General features: G+C 39.4%; 1 long non-coding RNA gene across 1 annotated transcript; it reads right to left on the reverse strand.

Annotated features, from left to right (window-relative positions):
• Positions 1 to 3,484: 3,484 nt before the first annotated feature.
• On the reverse strand, positions 3,485 to 7,125 carry LOC113598465 (uncharacterized). The gene is made up of 3 exons (XR_003419095.2): positions 6,443 to 7,125; positions 4,552 to 4,682; positions 3,485 to 3,971 (listed from the first exon to the last, which is right to left on the reverse strand). It is a non-coding gene; the product is annotated as an uncharacterized LOC113598465 (long non-coding RNA).
• Between the last annotated feature and the right edge of the window lie 833 nt (positions 7,126 to 7,958).

Raw genomic sequence — 7,958 nt, forward strand, 5'->3', positions numbered from 1 at the left:
TCTCTCTCTGCCACTTCCCTGCTTGCTCTCTGTCTCTCTCTCTCAAAAGTAATGAACATTAAAAAAAAATAAAAAAAGAAGACCCAAAAAATGAGACCAGCCAGACCACAGTATTCTAGAGTTGAAAGGCCACGAAGACGTATTATCTCTATTATCTCGTCCAACCATTCCAAGTGTGGATAAGAAAACAAAAGCCCAGAGCAGGGACTGGCTGGTCCAAGGTCAGTGAGGTCTGTTGCTCTCCAGCCCGGTTCTCACCTTATCATAGTTTTCACACTGGGTGGAAAAAGAAGTAATAGGGTAAGACCAGAGAGGAACGTGGAATTTTCAGGAAATGTCATGAGTTCCACCCAACCAATAGGGAAGCTTTCAAAGTGTTTTTGTCAATTCTATTCAGTTCTGGTGGAAGAGAGTAAATGGATCTTTCAGATTCACTGGGGGAAAAAAAAAGTGTCAGCAAAGGGTGGGTTAAGCAAGCAGGCTTGACTGGATGCAAATTTATTTCCAGGGACCAAGACCAGTCTGCACCTGGATAGGGAGAGATTGCCTTGCCAAGGAGTTCAAGGTTTGCCCAAGCCCCTACCAGAGTCCTGAAGTGCATTCCTAAGAAACTTGCCTCTAAGTCAGGGTTCTTAACCCAGAGACTTTGGGCAATGTCTGAAGATGTTTTTGGTTGTCACAACTGTGGAGAGGCGTGTTACTGGCATCTAGCTCATAGAGGCTAGGGGTGCTGTCGAACACACCCTACAATACAAAGGATAACCCTCCCGATACAGAAAAGCACTGGCCTTGAATGCCAATAGTTTCAGGGCTGAGAAGACTTGCCCAAACTGCTGCCTGTCAATCAGCTTTCTGCTCAGGTCCCGTATTACTTCACCAAACGTGTCCTTCAAAACCCAAGAAATTGAGTAACAATTCTCCAAACTCATCTGTCTCTCTTCGGATCTTTAGATGTTTAACCCCCTCCCCCCAAAACTCCAGACGAAGAGTAGGCAAGCAGAAGAGGAAACAGCAATTTCAATAAAAATACTTAGTACTGAGAATATATGCATAGGAGAGACTATTTTCCACTTATATTTTCCTTGCTCCTTGTTGTCATTCCATCATCCTTGGTAAATTTGTTTTCATTTTAAGTGTTACAAGCAGTTATTGTGTATTCCAGGCAGGGCTCCCAAGCTGTGACAATTTAAATGAGGGAGATTTTTTTTTATAGAAAAAAAATGATAAAAGTATAAATGGTGTGTTGAAACACTGAAGAAAAGCTTACCTCAGAGAGCAAGATGCTTTCATATGTAGTCTTAATATTAATCCAAAATGAAAATGTCCTTCACTTCCAAAAGGGTAAGATTTGGCAGGTGTAAGATATAAAAGGGCAAGGACGTGTCCCTTCCACATTTAGAACTGTGCATCTCCTGAAAAGACTTTGAAATAAATAGTGTATAAGAAGCTACAAGTAGGGGCGCCTGAGTGGCTCAGTGAAGCGTCCAAATTTGGCTCAGGTCATGATCTCAAGGTTCGTGGGTTCGAGCCCCGCATCGGGCTCTGTGCTGACAGCTGAGCCTGGAGCCTGCTTCGGATTCTGTGTCTCCCTCTCTCTCTGCCCTTCCCTTACTCATGCTCTGCCTCTGTCTCTCAAAAATAAATAAACATTGAAAAAAAAATTTTTTTAAAGAAGCTACAAGTAATTTTTTAATGTTTATTTATTTTTGAGAGAGAGAGAGAGAGAGAGTGAGTGGGTAGGGGGCAGAGAAAGAGGGAGACACAGGATCTGAAACAGGTTTCAGGCTCCCAGCTGTCAGCACAGAGCCGGATGCGGGGCTCGAACTCACGAACCGTGAGATCGTGACCTGAGCCGAAGTCAGATGCTTAACCAACTCAGCCACCCAGGCGCCCCAGAAGCTACAAGTAATTTTTAAAATGGCTTAAATCTTGCACACATTCAACTCAGAGGAGTAGAGGAGCTCACAACGGCACAATATGGAAGAGCAGAAGGGACCCTGGGTGAAGGATATGAAAACTTGGGTTCTAGTCCAGTGTCATGAGTGTTCGCCATGGCCTCGGCAAATAATACTTTTTATGTGTTCATTTATTCTACAATTAAAATAATAATAATAGTAACGGTAACAACAGCAGCATAAACAATAATTGCCTCACCGACCTCATAAGGTTGTTGCAAGGCTCACAGTGCATGTAAATGTAAATGCCAGGATGCAGCCTACCTACTATTTACCACATAGCAGCTGGGCCATGGACCCTTTCATCAAAATGAGGCGTGGCCACTGCTCGCAAACTTTCAGGGCAGGATCATACCCAGAGCCATGACAAAGGGGAGTTTTTGATGGGTTACTTATTGCACCCTTTAAAATTTCCTTTTCTTAATTAAAAAAAAAAATTCTATAAGGTGAGCATTACTGGAGTACGATGAATATGGCTTAAATAAATATCTTTACAGAAAAAAATCCTGGCAAGGTGTCGTGACCCTGAAACCACAGTGTTAAATGTTAACTACCAAAGAGAAAATTTGCTGTCTTGAAACTTCTAACAAACCGGTGAATGAGTGAGAGTTCGCAACAACTCTGAAGGGGTCAACCAATGGAATTTATGTACTTTGTAAAGTAGCCCTAAATCTTATTGGCTGTGTCACAGCATTAAACAAGACAGGGAATATGTATGTCTTTGGTTTGCAGAGGGGATGATACAAACAGAAAATTACTATTAAGGGAAAGAAAGGAAAAAGCATCACTAGATAAAGTGACCTATCCCAAAAGGAGGTGAGAAGTTTCTAGCACATTTGGAAGTTGTTATTTTGTTTATGAGCCCTGGGTATGTTTGACGCAAAATTTTACGGAGGCAACAAAATGGTGGATAAAGGAAAACTAGTAGATGTAATTTATTTAGGCTCTCAAAGGGCTTTTGATGAAGTCCTACACAAGAGACTGTTAAGGGAACTTGCCAACCACTGGGCAAGAGGTAAAAAGCTGTCAATCATGAGTTAAAAGTGAGTTAAGAGATAGAGGGGGAATGAAAGAATAAATGACCAGCTCTCAGCATGGAAAAGAGTTAATAGTGGGGTATCAGCAATCGGTGTAAGAATAGTCTCCTCTAGGATATTTATTAACATCCTTGAAAATGAACCAAATAATGAGGTGCTGAAATTTGCTGACTAAACAAAACTATTTTGGTTCCCTAAATCTATACAGATGGAAGTGAGAAACATAGACTCTAAGCTCAGTAATTGGGCGAAACAGTGGCAGATGAAACTCAGAGCAGACAAGTGCAGAGTATTGCATGTTGGAAGTAGCAATTTAAATTACTCATCCACTCGGGTGAGTTCTGAATTAGTTCTACTTACAGGGAAAAGATTTAGGCGCATGGCAGACATCTTAATGAAGACGTATGCGTGATGCTCAGTAGAGTTTAAAAACCAAAAGAAAGAACGAAAAAGAAAGAAAGAAAGAAAGAAAGAGAAAGAAAGAGAGAGAGAAAGAAAGAAAGAAAGAAAGAAAGAAAGAAAGAGAAAGAAAATACACTATTTAATTGCAGTAAAAATGAAAGGGAACATATTCCAATGTCATTACAGAAATCAGTGGTACACGCTTATTCTGCATTCAGTTAAAATCACCTTGTTTCCAAAAGAAGATGGTAAAAATAGAAAGAAATATCTGATAACACCAGGAACCTCGTTACAAGCAATGGGGAAAGACAGGTACAATCTCCTAAGGAAGGTCTTTTAAGTTATCAATTATTCATAATTGGAATGAAGTAAAGATGAACATAGGGGGTATATATGTTTTCCATAAAGGTAAAAACCTATATTAATATTTTTGCAGCTTGTAGGCAGACTAGGAATGTCTGTAAATGGCATCATAAATTGAATTTTCTTCTGATATGAGATGTTATGAGCTGGTCTCAGTTCCGCCTCATGAGATCCAGTCTGTCTTCTTACTTATTAGTTGCCATTGTCATCTTTTCTAAGATGGGAGATGAGAAAATGTATATATTAAAAAGTTTCATAAGTATTATTTCAAATACCATTTGCAAATTGTTTATATCTTCTTCCAAGCCCAGAAAATGCACAAAGATCTAATATTGAAATCGTGTACCAACTCCAATAAAATAAAGGCAAGTGTCAGTTAAGTCATTGCATTCCCTTGACCCTGGAGGTTCCCAAATACACAAATCATTGCACACTCTTTGTTCCATCTTCCCCAGGAGGCAATTCGTCAATGGATTTGACCACCAGGAGCAATAAGATTGCCTACCCCTCTGCCCTTCTCTTCTCCCCAACTGTCTCAGTGAGATTGGCAACTGTGGTTACCAGAAGGTAATCAATCCCCAGGCTTCCAGAGATCAAGCATCTGCTGACAGAGGTCAGAAAGAAATGCTCTCCCACAATGCCAAGTACTTTATAATTGACCGAGTGCTTGTAGAGAAAATGACATCCTAACACTCAAGCTAAGGATCGCACAACTGGGCAGGTACATGGAGAGCAGGGCATGATGGTGGAAACAGTTACTGGCTAATTCCCCTCCTGCAGTATTTTGACCTTACCAGAGGGTTGGGGCTGAGCTATTGGAGTCTTGGCATTTCTTTGCCTGGATTTACTATGTTGAGGCAACTGATGTGCTGGGGAACTTCAGAAGTACTTTTCCTTGTTTGCTTTTCTTCCTGAAATCTAATCCCTGAGCACTGTGATAAACAAAAATAAACTAAGAATGACTAGCAATAAAACATGAGCAAGAACAAACCAAATATTAATGTAAAAATAGCATTAATAGAAGTTAAAATATGAATTTCACCACAGAAGGGTCACAGCATAGCATTTTTGCAAGTGAAGTGTAGTTATTCTGGAAGAGATCAGCTTATCCTTAAGAAATGATTTTTTTTCTCAGACAGGAATTTGAATGCTTAATAAAACATTTCAGATGACATAGATATTTTCCACTCCAAATGTGTAGATTCTTTCTAAAAGAGGGCATAAGGTAACATTTTCACAGCAATTCTGCAAAATACGAGGGGCAGACTGATTTGCTGGGTGTTGGCATAACACAAGAGCGTTACATCAAGTGGAAAGTTACTGGCATGGGCCAGTGTTTACAGAAGTACCTTCACCTCTACACTCTTTGCACCAAAATATCTTATAAGCTTCTTCCAAAAGATAAACACACACACATACACAGACACACACACAGCTGTTAAATAACTTTGCTATTTTTAGGCTACATCTACTCATCATTTATCTTTGTTCTACTTATGATGACTTATAGATATCAATGTTGCCACCCCCACCCCTCACTTGAGCCTTCCCCAGTCTCTACAGATGCCAGATTTTGTGAACGACAATATCAACACCACTGTCATCCAAACTATTACACTAAGTGTACACACCAATGGAATGAGAGAGACATATTCAATATGCTCAGTATGGTTCATCCAAAAGGGCAATTAAAATTCCTGTATGGTAAGCAACTCACTCAGAGAGATGGATGTTAGTTATCTCAGACAGTGACTCTCCAGAATATAACCATAAAGAAAAAAGAGTTTCAGAAAGAAAGAAAGAAAGAAAGAAAGAAAGAAAGAAAGAAAGAGAAAGAAAAGGAAGAAAGAAAGGAAGGAAGGAAGAAAAAGGAAGGAAGGAAGGAAGGAAGGAAGGAAGGAAGGAAGGAAGGAAGGAAGGAAAAAAGAAAAGTAATAAGAGTTCCTTAACAGCCAAAACAGATGTCAAAATCCATGCAGTTCATGGATGAATTCTTCAGGTTGCTGCTCAAAGCCAATTTGCTTTTTTTTCCCTTAAATTAATTAATGTATTAATTGCATAGGAATATTTTCCTCAGTTTAGATCATTCTTGTAGTCTATGAATTAAACCTTCATTGTAATGTAACTGCTTTACTGAGATATAACTCACATAGCATATATCTCAGTAAATATAATTCATTCATTTAAAGTACACAATTCAATATTGTTGTTTTTTTTAGTACATTCGCAGATATGCACAACCATTACCAAAATCCATTTTAGAACATTTTCATCACCTCAAAAAGAAACCCCATATCTTTTAGCTATCATTACCCTATTCCCATGCTCCTATCCCCACCCCAACCCTAAGCAATCACTAATCTACTTATTATCTCTAAAGATCTCCCTATTCTGGTCTTCATGTGAATAGAATCATATATGATCTTTGTGACTGGCTTCTTTCACTTAGCATAATGTTTTTAAGGTTTATCCATATTGTAGTAGGTATCAGTACTGCATTCCTCTTAATGGCCCAACCATATTCCATTGTGTGGCTACACTACATTTTACTCATCCATGTGCCAATTGAATGGACGTTTAGATTGTTTCCATTTTCTGGCTACTATGAGCTCATGCTGCTGTAAACATTCACATACAAGTTTCGGTATAGACATATGTTTTCATTTCTCTTGGATGTATACTTACGAGTAGAATTACCCAGTCATATGTATAAGTCTGCGGGTCTGTGTTTAATCACTTGATGTGTTTTCCAAAGCAACGACACCACTTTGCATTCCTCCCAAGTGTGTGAGGGTTCCAGTTACTCCTCATCTTCATCAACACGAGTCTTATTGGACTTTTTGACCATAGCCACTCTGATGAGTACAAAGCGGTATCTCGTTATGGTTTTCCTTTCATTTCCCTGATAACTAATGCCATCAAGCATTGTTTTCATGTGCTTATGGGCCATTTGTATATCTGCTTCGGAGAAATATGGATCCTGATTCTTTGCCCATTTTTTTTTTTTAATTAGGAGCCAGTATACATTTACTTTACACATTATGTTAACAACTGATTCTTCAGCTAACAAATGATGAGAAATAGCAAACAGTAGGTGGGGAGGAACGATTAAGGCCAGCCATACCAACTAACCTGATATAATAAGAGAAGCAAAGACGGTGTCTGGGTTGAATGGCAACTCTCAATTTTTGGCTCTGGTCATGATCGCAGGGTGGGGGGATCAAGCCCAGCATCAGGCTTTGTGCTGAGTGTGGAACCTGCTTAAGATTCTCTCCCTCTCCCTCTATGCCTCTCCTCTGCTCACTAAATAAATAAATAAATAAATAAATAAATAAATAGCTAAATAAGTAAATAAAAGGCAAAGATATAAAAACCAAACATAGGGGAGCCTGGGTGGCTCAGTCGGTTGAGTGTCCGACTTTGGCTCAGGTCATGATCTCACAGCTTGGGAGTTCAAGTCCTGAATTGGGCTGTGTGTTGACAGCTCAGAGCCTGGAGCCTGCTTCAGGTTCTGTGTCTCCCTCTCTCGCTCTGCCCCCCTCCCACTTGCTCTGTCTCTCCCTCAAAAATAAATAAAAGCATTAACAAATTTTAAAAAACAAACATAAAACCTCAGAAAGTAGAACATTCTCCAGTCCTATAGGATAGAAAGGACCATTTCAATGGGCCCTGGAAGTATCTTTGTGTTACAATATGGAAAATGACTCAGGTTTATGGTGATTACCTTATATCCTCTTTACAGGATCATTTCAAATTCTATATGGACCATTTACAAAGGCTGGGAGGTCTATAATAAAATTTAGGGCTGTGACAAACGGGGATTAAGATTTGTTATCAACAGTGTGCTCTTAAATGTTTGTAACAACCAATTCTTCAGGGAGAAGAAAAGGTCTGATTTGCACTCCATAGCTGATTTCAAGCTACCAAAGTGATGGCAACCAGCACAAGAACTTTCTGAAAATTTAACAGTTGGTTCACAAGTCAGTGGAAGCCAACTTGGACATACCACAGCATGATGTGTGACTGACATAAACTAGACACTGTGTTAGTCTCTTTACATACATTACCTTATTACTGCTCTCAATAATCTTTAAGAAGGATTAAGTGTATTCATCCCCAAAGTAAACTGAGTCTCAGAAAGATTGTACAACCTTGCCCAGAGAGACGCAGGTAAGAAATCCATTCTGGTCTTTCCAAAGAC

Source organism: Acinonyx jubatus, chromosome B2 (genome assembly GCF_027475565.1).
Source record: "Acinonyx jubatus isolate Ajub_Pintada_27869175 chromosome B2, VMU_Ajub_asm_v1.0, whole genome shotgun sequence".
Taxonomy (NCBI): Eukaryota; Metazoa; Chordata; class Mammalia; order Carnivora; family Felidae; genus Acinonyx; species Acinonyx jubatus.